The sequence below is a fragment of the Myxocyprinus asiaticus genome, chromosome 49 (genome assembly GCF_019703515.2).
Source record: "Myxocyprinus asiaticus isolate MX2 ecotype Aquarium Trade chromosome 49, UBuf_Myxa_2, whole genome shotgun sequence".
Classification (NCBI taxonomy): domain Eukaryota; kingdom Metazoa; phylum Chordata; class Actinopteri; order Cypriniformes; family Catostomidae; genus Myxocyprinus; species Myxocyprinus asiaticus.
Window position 1 is genome coordinate 9,368,121 of NC_059392.1, and position 13,201 is coordinate 9,381,321.

Sequence of the window (13,201 nt, forward strand, 5' to 3'; positions counted from 1 at the left end):
TAAATGTTCTTAGTATGACATTATTCATATATGTCCATATTTTTTCTGAGAGTAAGAACTGATAAATAAGTTGTAGAATAAAGTTTTCAGGGCGTTTTCACATTTTTAGGAATCTTATGATAACCTTTAAATAACATTCTACTCGGGTTAAGAAAACTGGACATTTTCCCACAACCACAATGTAACATTTGGAAAAGTTTGAAGAACCTATATTTGTTAGCTGAAATGTGGGATATTACTGCTTAATATCTCATAAAGGCTTTCCATTGCCCAACACTAAACTTAACAAAATAGCAGCGCTACGGTTAGCTTTGCAGATGTTTGGTTGATGGTAAAGAAGTGTCCTAGCAACCTAACTGTGGAGAATAAATAATGTAGTGCAATGCTAGCATTTGTTGTGCAGGTGTACTATTAACAGAGATTACACACCAAAACTTGTTTTATTATCATGTAATGTAAAAGTTTCATAATGTAATGACTAATTTATGCATTTATTTCCTTGAAAGTGAATGTTTACCATGAACCATGCACATCCTTGTGCTAAATCAGAGTTCTAGATTTCCAAAATAGTTTCAAAGTTGGAAGTCTGACTTCAAGTGATATTATAATGCACTTTTCCAAGTAGAAAAATGCAAACTCTGACTTTCTGGGTTGAATGGAACACATGAAATCAATCACTGATGGACATATGGCCGTAATACCAATTTATCACACATTATTTTAACCTTTCTACAACTATACAATGTCAGCTTTTTCAGAGTGAACACTAAATTGATCCAACCACTGATTCTTGATTATGTGCAACTAAAATGTTTAAGCAAGTTTCCTCAAAGCAAAAAGGTCCTGATACAGAACCCTGGGGCATCTCATAGACCTTGATATAGAGCCGTAGTGCCAGCAATCATCTGCTTGTGTCTCACTTTAACATATCCTCTCACCTTCTCAAACGCCCCTCAACCCTACTGATTGCATACACTATTCATGAGATCCATAACAGAGAAAACCTAATCTCCCTGTATAGTAATTACATTTATCCAAACATAAATGTGTCAAGTCTGGCCAGGAAATTAAGGTGGGGGGGTTGTTGTTATCTGGTGGGGTTAGAGTTCATCTCGAATGTAAGAGGTGGATGTAGGGTGGCTACCCCTTCCTAACTGAATGCACCGTCGACCCGCTTTTTCATTTCAAGTGGAAAAACAAACTAATTACGTGGAAATATGATAATGTATTGTGCTGGAGGAGTCGCCTACGACTCTCATTAAGAGTTCATGCAACCTCACTTGTTCCCTTGCTCTAATCCTTCCTCTCTCTCTTCATCCACTCAGCTAACATGCATTATTTCTCCTAGGGAATGTTGCCCTTTCACGAGCCATGAACATTAGTAACCAGTCTGGGGCTTTTTGCATCAAAGTCAGGCACATTTACATAATCGTGGGATTACTCCCTTTAGACTGCCAGTGAGGGTCTACATCTCCCATGATTCCTCTTGAGGAGATCACCACCCCCGACCCCCCGATATAAAAATCTCAAACAGCTCTCCTAATACATATACACCCAACAAGCATTAGAATCCCTTACCTGATACCCCAGGGAAGGTTGTTGGCAATCCCTCCATAAATGTACTCTTCGTTTATCCCAAGGCCCTCCATCCTCACATGATGAAATCACATATGACTCATCAGTGTTCATTACATTTGACAGGTCCTCTCTGCAGGAGCTTGTCAGTTATCCTTTAGTGGCATCAAGAGTACTGTAGCTCACACTCTGGGCCTGTTTGGGGGCACCGAGTAGGATCCCATACTCCCAAATTGGATATTACCATACGCAGGGTTGGGAGGGTTACTTTTGAAATGTATTCAATTACAGATTACAGGATACATGCTGTAAAATGTCATTTGTAACGTATTCTGTTAGATTACTCAAGATCAGTAACGTATTCTAAATACTTTGGATTACTTCTTCAGCACTGGTAGATTTTTTCACTTGTTTTGACTATAAAAACTCTGCCAGTACAGTAAGACAATATACACATTAAAAATACATCCTCTGAAAAACCTAAATATCTTATGCAGTGTTGTTTCTAAATCTAGATAAATCAAATGTATCTTATTTTAAGGATTTTTGATATTTTTACAGGAAAACAATACAAAAATTATTATCAAGAATACAATTTTTGCCCTAATATCAAAGGTCTTACTAGAAAAAATAAATTATGATCCAACGTGAATTTTATTGATAAAAAATATATATATAACTCTACTCTCTCCTCTCCACCAATAGCTGGTGTGTGGTGGGCATTCTGGCGCACTATGGCTGCCGTCGCATCATCCAGGTGGATGCTGCACACTGGTGGTGGTTGAGGAGATTCCCCCTATACTATGTAAAGAGCTTTGAGTGCCTATAAAAGCACCATATAAATGTAAGGTATTATTATTATTATTATTATGCTATTTACATGGTACTCCAAGGTACTTAAAAGTATACCACGGTACATATCCAAAAACTACGGTTTTACCATGGTACATGGTCCAAAGGTACTGAATGATTACTCACTGAGCACTTTATAAGAGTTGTTACAATATAATTGCAGCGAGAGGAGACAGAGTTCAGTTTACTCTGAATAAAAACATTGTACTGGAACTAGCATGCTAATAAATCTCCAGGCATTTCCATCACATCTCATAGACACATCTGAAAAAACAGAGTAAACTTTATAAGCTTTGATTAAAACTTTAAGTTCTTCTCACTACTGATTAAATTTAGTTCCAATTAGAAATAAAATGAACTGATAGGAAGTGAGGAAAAACACAAAGAAAGCATTTTCTGTTCACAGCTGGAAAAGTCGGTGCAATGAATCAGCTGCCATTTGGGCTTCAGGGTCAGATATCATGCCAGCATCACCAATCCAACTACTGTTGATTAGCTCAGCAAATAAGAAATATCACCTCATTTGATCCTGTGATAGTGAGGTGTTAAATCGACATCCTCCCAGTCTATGGTGATATATAAAGTAATACCTGTTAATTAAAGGAGCTCTTCCTTCAATGTGATGATGAGAGTGATAGCTTGCCTTTTGTGCCATCAAACTTTCAACTTTTCTAAAACTGCTGGGACTTGATTTCAAAACTAAGAAACCCCTTAATGCCAAATTCTCCTGAAACACAATAATCATAACTCACTAAAATGCCAATTATAGGTAATTTTTCTTACATCTGCCGTTTTTCATTTGTTTTCCTATGTAAACATGCACTAGATGGACATCTTTGTCCGTTCTGCCGCATCTTGCTGCTTTTTCTTTATCTCGCGCAGGAAGTGTGGAGTTAAAAAGAACTTCAACCATTAAAAACATATCTTGAGACAAATGTGTTCTTTTTTAACACAAGAACATACTCAGTCTGAATGGCCCCTTAAAGGCAGTTGCTTCGCTGTCCAGCCAATCAGTGATTTCACTGGCAGCATTTTGTTTATGAAGTTACCTCGTCAGGAAACTTGTTTCCTTTCAAGGATCTGTTACATCATGTCTCATGACCTAAAACAAATTCAGGTTAGCTTTAAGAAAAACCAAGCAAATGGAAATGGGGTCATAAGTTAATCTAAATATACATTTTTGTTTTCAGTTTTCGGACACAGATATTGTCACATGTAGCATTATATAGAACATACATGTACATTTCCATGCATAGCAATGTCTATTGTAAGCCATTTGTCTATAAAATTCTTGCCCTGTGCATACTAACCAAATGTTGTTGTTTTTTTGCGGCTCACTTGGCTTGCCCGAATCAACGGTCGAGAAGCTAGATTAACTTGGTTCCATACAAAAAGTCAAGGCCCAAGCATGACAGATGCCCAAGGCCAAGGTGGGCACTCGGCCAGTGCCGCTAATGCGAAAGGGTAGCAGTCAGAACATATCAAGAGTGAGTGGACACTTCAAATGGGATTAAAACGAAAGCATACAGAAGTTGCTGGCAACCTCTCAACTTCATGACAGTGTCAAACATATTTGCAAATATACAAATTTAAAATAAAAGGCACTATATTTATTGTGCAATATAGACTACAGAAAGTTCTGCAAATACATTGAGATTCAGTTCTTGAATGGGTTTATGCTGAAGACTCATTTTTAGATCTAGGGCAATTCTAGGAACTACCAGGATCCACTTTCTGCAAGTCATGGCACTAATTTGTGCAACACACCAAATGTAATTTTATGCAACACTCAGTGTAAAATTTAGAAAAAGCAATTATGAACTTAAACATTGTAAAACTTCAATTTCAACTTCAGAACTTCAAGCTTTCAATCAGAAACTTAAAACAATGTAAGAGGAGTGACAAATTTTAGCCAACAGTTCCTTCTGACCTAAATATTTTGTTAAATATTATGGTATTGAATGATTACCATATTCATATTACCATATGTCATCATCAGTGACACCACTGTATTGACATTCTTCAAAGTACTACAAAGAGTTCAATGGTATTTCCATGACACATGTCCGAAAACCATGGTAAATGTAAAAAAAAAAAAAAAAAAAAGCAAAAAATGGCAATACCATGGTATATATTTTTTTTGTTTTGTTTTTTTAGTTGGGCAATTTAAAATTAAAAAAGGGGGGTTAGGTACTGGCACTTGTATGCCAGGGCCCTCTGATGAGGGTGGCCCACCCATGACATTTCTGCTCAGAGCCCTGTGAATTTAAAGGAATATTTCACCCAAAAATGAAAATTTGCTGATAATTTACTCACCCTCAGACCATCCAAGATGTATCTGAGTTTCTTTCTTCATCAAATCAGAATTTAAGATTTTTATGATTTCATTTCAAGCCTCCTCCTCTAAACAATGCAAGTGAATGTCCTCCATTATTTGACGGTCCAAAATCCATATTTAGGGTGAATCAAAATAATCCACATGACTCCAGTCTACAAATAAAGTTCTTCTGAACCCAAACAATTGATTATTTTCAGAAACAAAACAATACTTATATACTTTTGAACTACAAATGTTCGCTTCCGTGCATCTCTGTGATGTGTGCTCATGAGAGGGATGATGGTTGGTAAGGTCACGCATCACATGGAGGAGGAGGTAGGAAGCATGTCATTGTTTACAAGAGAAGTCAAGTCAAGTGAGCTTTATTGTCAAGAGAAGGAGTGCTGTACAAAAGTTTCATTGTCTTTGCTGTAGATTTGTATGTGTATAAGTGTATTGTTCAAAATGGGTGTTTGGCATGTGTCAGCGGTCTCTAGTTTAATAACGCATCTGGATCATACAGTTTGGCGAAGAAAATAAAGTGTCAAATAGACATACGCAGTTGTAACCTCCGCTAATGCACCTGTATGGCTCAGTAGATGGACACACTCCACCTGTGTTTCACGTGGGTCAACTTTCTACAGAGAAAAGCTGTCCTATTAACTGTTAGTATGTTAAATCAGTTGATGACATCACAGTTCTTCACGCGTTAGTTGGCAAAATGGCAAGCGGAGAAAAAAAGCCCCTGTGTCATTTAAGTCTCCTGTCTGGGAACTTTTTTTTATGAAGTCAATTACAACAGCGACGGTCAAAAAACATTTACAAAACAGGCACTGTTTGCAGACATTGCTAGAAGCGAATGCCGTATACTGGTAATACATCAATATTTGATTAGCTATTTACGCCGACATCACCCGAGGATATATAGCACAGGGTGAGCCTGAAACTGCACATAGACACACTCCCTTCCGTCTTTAAGCAGGCACCTGGTGCTAGTTCGGACAGACATGAAACAAGAACTAAAGCACTTGGGGTGTTCATAGTCAAAGTTATGTTGCCCTTACTCCGTTGATGATTTCCACGTATGATTAAAATACTCGAGTCGCGTTACGACATCCATTATCGTATTCATTTTAATAGCAAGTTTATTTCTTCAATAGTGATGTACAGATTCTGAATATTGAATATACGTTGAGTTGAGTTTGAAATGCACTTTGTGTTGATGCATGTCACGTAATAATGCAGGTATTAATTTAAATACCTGTTAATTAATTTAAATTAATGTTGAGTTAGTAATCAGAGAAATGTTTTTTTTTTTTTTTTTTTTGTTAAGGACACTAACGAAAATTAACCATGATTTTACTATAGTAATATTGTAGTAACCATGACTAATAACAAGGACTGTTGTCCCCATGGTTTTCTTAGCAGAAATCATGGTTTTGATAGAATTAACCATGGTTTTATGTAGTAATACTGTAGTAGCCATATAGTAATCATGGTATCACTATAGTAATACTGTAGTAGCCATGACTGAAGTAACAATGACTTCTGTCACCATTGTTTTCTTGGCAGAAATCATAGTTTTGATACAATTAACCATTGTTTTACAACAGTCATACTGTAGTTTCCATATAGTAACCTTGATTTTACTATAGTATTGTAACAAGAGAGCAGCTCGGAAAATGGAGCGCAAGTGGAAGAATACAAAATTAGAGGTATTTCGCGGTGCATGGAACGATAGTGTCTGTAGCTACAGACAGGCACTAAAAGCTGTTAGGTCAGCATATTTTAGCAAACTCATAGAAAATAAGCTCAACAATCCTAGGTGTTTATTCAGTACTGTAGCTAATTTGGTTAGGAGTAAGGCATCGACTGAACCAGATATTCCGTCGCAGCACAATAGTAATGACTTCATGAATTTCTTTACTGATAAAATTGGAATTATACAATCAACTGTCACAGCACCTCAGGAAACAGTGTCTCATAATTTTGCTCACAAGCAACTTCAATCCTTCGCTGTCATAGGTCATGAAGAGCTAACAAAACTTATCAAAAAATCAAAAGCCACAACATTACGTTAGATCCAATACCAACTAAGCTCTTAAAAGAGGTATTTCCAGTAATCTCAGAACTTCCTCTTAATATTATTAACTCCTCGCTATCCTTAGGACATGTCCCAGTAACCTCCTCGTGGTCGCTATAATGTGGTTCGTTCTCAGTGGGGCCCATGGTGAGTTGAGCGCGGATACCGCGGTGGATGGTGTGAAGCCTCCACACATGCTATGTCTCCGTGGCAATGCGCTCAACAAGCCACGTGATAAGATGCGCAGGTTGATGGTCTCAGACACGGAGGCAACTGGGATTCATCCTCCGCCACCCGGATTGAGGTCGAATCACTACGCGACCACGAGGACTTAAAAAGCACACTGGGAATTGGGCATTACAAATTGGGTGAAAAAGGGGAAAAATCCAAAAAAATAAATAAATAAATCATACGTTAAATAAAAATTAAATTAAAGAGTTATAAGCCTTTAATTTTGGGTATGCCACTGAAACAGGAAATCTTTAAAAACACCCTCAGGACTTAAACGGTTAAACATTGTCAATCAGAAAGTTCAACAAGAAACACCTTAAAAGTTGTGTTTAAGCAAAAGACAGAGTGGAAACTATTTTCACCAAACAGCCCAGTCTGAGCTAGAAACAAGTGACCGTGTTTTGTGTCAGGGTCTCATTAAACATGCCTCTGCACATTCTTGATTGTATGCAGTGGTGGATTAATTAGAACTGACAAGTCGGCACCATCAGCTCTGTCTGTGTGCAGCCCCAGATCTGCTCACTGGAAGAATAAGTGGTGAATGAGGTCCACCTGTGTGCCACACCGGTCTCACGTTCCAGTGCGGGTATTTATCACTTTGTGGGGACCAAATGTCCCCATAAGGATAGAAAAACCCGAAATGTTTTATATTGTGGGGACATTTTGTCGGTCCCCATGAGGAAAACAGCTTATAAATCACACTAAACAATGTTTTTTTGAAAATTTAAAAATGCAGAAAGTTTTCTGTGAGGGTTAGGTTTAGGGGTAAGGTTAGGGTTAGGGGATAGAATCTATAGTTCATACAGTATAAAAATCATTATGTCTATGGAAAGTCCCCATAAAACATGGAAACCAGTGTGTGTATTTGAGGAGAGGAGACAGCAGCAGACGAGAGAGAGTCGCATGGAGCTGACTGTGTGTGTGTGTGTGTGTTTGTGTCAGTATAAAGTGACTGCTGAAAAGCAAGCTGTAGAGCCGAGGAGGGCGGGCCGGGCTGGAATGAAGCACGCCTGGTCCCCAATCAGCCTGAAGGGGCGCGTGAGGGATAAAGGCGGCCGGGGATGACAGTTTGAGAGAGAGAGAATTACAGGCAGCTGTGCTGTGTGTGTTTATGCTTGTGTGTTTTTGCTTAACTTTATTCATTAAATTATTATTTACGTCCTCAAACCGGTTCTCGCCTCCTCCTTTCCACTGAACCACCTTACACAAGCCTTCTGTATATATGGTTTCGTATTGCTGAAAAGCTGTGTGTTATGTGTGACACTGAAAAGTGTAGTACCGTTGTGTGTAATTAAAGTCTTACGTGGATTGTCAAGCCAGTCCCAGCTTCCTCCTTTGCCATCATTGAACTGTTACAGAGAGTTTTCCGCAAAAATGCCTTAAAATAGCAGGTTTACACAAGCTCCAAGTCATCCAGCAAGTAAGAGTTGCTGTCACTAAGTAGGAAATGCGAGATTCAGACTAGGGCAGGTCAACAAGTTGTATTTTCATTAGAGCATGTGTTATAACACTTCAGCTCTCAGGAGACTTTTGACATGTGTATGAGAATATAAGCACTCCACCAGTCACTGTTGGGTCTCTTAAGCATTAAAAGAAAACAGGATAAGTAGGTTAAGAAGCGCTGTGAGCAATCAGCCTGAAAGAAGTTTATCAAACTTGTTAGACCAATCTGGTATCAGCGTGCTTTCGTTATTGGCAATTTCCTGTTACATGTAGTTTTGCGTTTGCTTCTTGTGTCTGGGGCAGGACAGATAGTGTCACTTATCAAGTTTAGCTGTTCAAGAGGGTCTGAAACAGACTTTGAGAAAAGCACTTATTTGGAATGAAAATTTTTCAGTGACATTTTGAGTGATTCGAGTGATTGCTGTAGATCTAAATAATATTCCCTCCATAGGGACCAAAGCGGCAAAATGAATAATAAAAAAAAAATGAATGAATGACACAAAAGGATAAATATCTTGCAACTTAAATCTGTGACAGTGGCTGTTTTCACAAAAATATATGGCAGGTCCATGTAAATGAAATGGTGCAAGGCCTAATTTGCAATCTTTGTTAAAAATAATATAAAGACTTGGCCATGTTCACAGATTTCGTGCGTATGGCGTATCGTATAGCACTGTGCTTAAAATGTAGCGGCCTTACAATAGGGCCCCTGAACTAATTCATTTAATTGTAATACATGAATTCATTTCATTGTAATACATGAATACTTTACATATACTTTTTTTTATTTTTTCCATTAATTTATTTCTGTATTTACTCTTGAATTTAATTCCATAATGATTATTTATATAAAAATTTTTTACTTAATTTATTTCTGTATTTTATATATTTCACATTCGAGCTAAAAGTTTAATGGATGGCTCCAATCCTGTATTTTTGTAATTGGTCTATAGCTCTTCTTTGGAATCTTGAAAATGAAGCAAAAAAAAAACAAACAAAAAAAACAATATATTGTATAAAAATTTACAATGAATGAATATATACAGCCACAATAATAAAACCACCTGCCTAAAATTGTGTAATTCCCCCTCGTGCCACCAAAACAGCACCAAACCACATTGGTGGAATTACATTCTGAGGTGATATTCTTCTCACAAATTGTACAGAGCGGTTACCCGAGTTCCCGTAGACTTTGTCAGTTCAAACCAGTCTGGCCATTCTCTGTTGACCTCTCTCATCAACAAGGCATTTCCATCCGCAGAACTGCCTCTCACTGGATGTTTTTTGTTTTTGGCACCATTCAGATTAAATTCTAGAGACTGTTCTGTGTGAAAATCCCAGGAGTTACAGAAATACTCAAACCAGCCCATCTGGCACCAACAATCATGCCACAGTCCAAATTACTGAGATGTATATATATATATATATATATATATATACACACACATATATATACATATACACGCTGATGAGCCAAAACATTATGAAAACCTGCCTAATATGCTGTTGGTCCTCCGTGTTCCGCCAAAACAGCCGAGGCATGGACACAACAAGACCTCTGAAGTTGTCCTGTGGTATCTGAGACCAAGACATTAGCAGCAGATTCTTCAAGTCCTGTAAGTTGCGAGGTGAAGACGCCGTGGATCGGACTTATTAGTCAAGCACATCCCACAGATGCTCAATTGGATTGAGATCTGGGGAATTTGCAGGGCAGGCAAACACCCTGAACTAATCTTGTTCCTCAAACCATTCCCGAACAATGTGTGCAGTGTGGCAGGGCACATTATCTTGCTGATAGAGGCCACTGCCATCAGGGAATACCACTGCCATGAAGGAGTGTTCCTGGTCTGCAATGATGTTTATGTAGGTGGCATGTGTCAAATTGACATCCACATGAATGGCCAGACCCAGGGTTTCCCAGCAGAACATTGCCCAGAGCATCACACTCTCGTCACTTGCTTGTCGTCTTCCCACAGTGCATCCTGGTGCCATCACTTTCCCAGGTAAATGGCCCACATGTACACGGCCGTCCACATAATGTAAAAGACCAGACGACCTTCTTCCACTGCTCCAAGGTTCAGTTCCGAAGCTCTCGTGCCCATTGTAGGCACTTTTGATGGTGGACAGGGGTCATCATGGGCACTCTGACTGGGTCTGTGGCTACGCAGCCCCATACGCAGCATGTTGTGACACATTCCTACCGTAACCATCATTAAAATTTTCTGTGACTTGTGCCACAGTAGACCTTCTGTCGGTTCGGACCAGACGTGATAGCCTTCATTGCCCTCATGCATCGATGAGCCTTAGTCGCCCAACACCCTGTCGCTGGTATGTCTTTTGTCCCTCCTCAGACCACTGTCGGTAGGTACTCACCACTGCTGACTGGGAGCAACCCACAAGTCTTGCCGTTTCAGAGATGCTCTTACCATGTTGTCTAGCCATAACAATTTAGCCCTTCTCAAAGTCAATCAGGTCTTTACTCCTGCCCATTTCTTCTGCATTCAACACGTTGACTATGAGAACATATATATATATATTGCGAGCAAGGAGGCCTACAAACCTGACTCAGTTACACTAGTTCTGTCTGGAGGAATGGGCTAAAATTCCAGCAACTTATTGTGAGAAGCTTGTGGAAGGCTACCCAAAAAGTTTGACCCAAGTTAAATAATTTAAAGGCAATGCTACCAAATACTAACAAAGTGTATGTAAACCTCTGACCCACTGGGAATGTGCTGAAAGAAATAAAAGCTGAAATAAATAATTCTCTCTACTATTATTCTGACATTTCACATTCTTAAAATACAGTAGTGATCCTAACTGACCTAATACAGGGAATGTTTTCTACGATTGTAGAAAATGTCAGGACTTGTGAAAAACTGAGTTTTAATGTATTTGGCTAAGGTGTATGTAAACTTCTGACTTCAACTGTATGTCAAATTTACTTAATTTATTTACCTGTGAAATGTACTTATTTTTTATTCCTTTATATATTGCCCATTTGAGCTAAAACTTTAATGGATGGCATATTGTAATTGTTTAAAATGTTGTAAAATAATGTATTAAAAAATCATAGTTATTAACTTTTGTATTAATTTTCTTAATTTTTTTCCATTTTATTTTAATAATTTATTACATTTATTTCTGTAGATACTTGTTAATTAAAATATTTATGTTGATTATTTATATTATTATAAATTTCATTCTTGCTATTTCATCATGTATGATTCCAACCTCTCTTTCTGTAATCGGTCCATTAGCTCTCCTTCTTTGAAAAAACAGAAACAAACTAACCAAGTGGCACAGACGTCAAGAGTTTTTCTCAGCCCCATGCAGAGGCAGCAGGGGGTAGACAGGAGTGACCAGCCCACATTTATCAGTCTCAGTCTGACTGGAGCTGCTCAGCAGGGGAGAGGCATGCCTTTGTCCCTCGGGTCAGCCTAGGGCAAGAGGAAGGTGTGTGTAGGCATACTAAAGGGTGTTTGAGAATGATGTGAGTGTGGTTGTCTACAGGCTGCAGTTTTTCAAAACACCTTTGTGTTAATAGTACTTCTGTTGCCCCAACCTAACACAACTCAACTTCTATTTCCTTTCATGAAGGCTGCAGGGCAATCAAACATCAAAGCTCCTGCTAACAGGTTTGCCTTTCGAACATTTAAAAAGTTGAAAACTTTCTCAAAGCTGTTACTAATCTCATTCGTTTAAAGTAGCTGTTCACTCATACACCAGCCTCTTGTTTCCTTACCTTCTTCCTTTTTAGAGCTCTTTTGTAAAGCAGTGAGGTCTGAAGTTTGCCATCTTTAGGGAATAACAACATCTGGGTTTGTGAGAACGGGTGAACAGAGAAGTATAAACCTTTGGAACTGCTCTGCACATTTCCTGTGTTTGCAGATCTAATTTTTCCTCCCATTTTGTCGAGTGTTTTCCTTTTCCTCCTGCTGGGTTTTGCTCTGTTTAAAGTTAGGACAAGAGGGCAAATGCAAACAGACGTAACAGTCCTCTTTTGTTCTTATCTTTCACTCCTTCTCTCTCTTTCTGTGTCTGCTTGTTTTTTGGTAATTGTTCTTTGTGGTCTTATTCAGCAAGGGGGGCAGTTGAGGGTAGACCTTCTCAGCTCTATGAGGAGGGCTGAACTGACAGGATTCCTGCTCTGTTAGTTTGCACAGACTGGGGGAACTAAAGGCCAAGCGTAGATTCATCTGTAGGTATGTTAACAATGCTTCTATATTATCTCTCTCCATCCTCTGTTCTGTTTTAGACTGATAAAGCATTGTAAAAAAAGGACATTTGAGTGCAAATCTCACATCCCTTTTCTCGAAGGTTTATTGGCTTCTTTTAACAAGAAGAGTTGAGGTTTATGAGTTAGCAACTTTCCCTGAAAGCGTTTTATTGTCTATTCGTAAAGTTACAGGGCTGCAGGCTTTTTCATTTGTTTGAACACGTTAGCAAATGTTTCTATCGTCAGTAGTGCACATGTAGTTGATGCTGAATCATGTTTAAACATGCAGGGTCTTAATTTAAGTCTTCTTGATGAATGATTATTGATGTTTTAGATTCTAAAGTATGGCTCATTTTCTCAAATGTCAAATTGTTAACAAAACAGTATTGAGACATGATGTTTGCACCATGAGTTAAGACTGTATTAATTTGGTGTGAAACTTGTTTGATCAACTGCAAGTCACTCATCGAGCAGGAAAGTTACA

At 38.4% G+C, this 13,201-nt stretch overlaps 1 protein-coding gene across 4 annotated transcripts in view; it reads left to right on the plus strand.

Annotated features, from left to right (window-relative positions):
• The first annotated feature begins 12,012 nt into the window (after positions 1-12,012).
• frem1b (Fras1 related extracellular matrix 1b) overlaps positions 12,013-13,201 on the plus strand; it is a 47,120-nt gene continuing 45,931 nt past the window's right edge. For all 4 annotated transcript variants that reach the window (XR_007896646.1, XM_051693190.1, XM_051693191.1 and 1 more), the window contains exons 1-2: positions 12,013-12,136; positions 12,259-12,703. The gene's annotated coding sequence lies outside the window, so the exon portion shown is untranslated. The remainder of the gene's footprint in view (positions 12,137-12,258; positions 12,704-13,201) is intronic.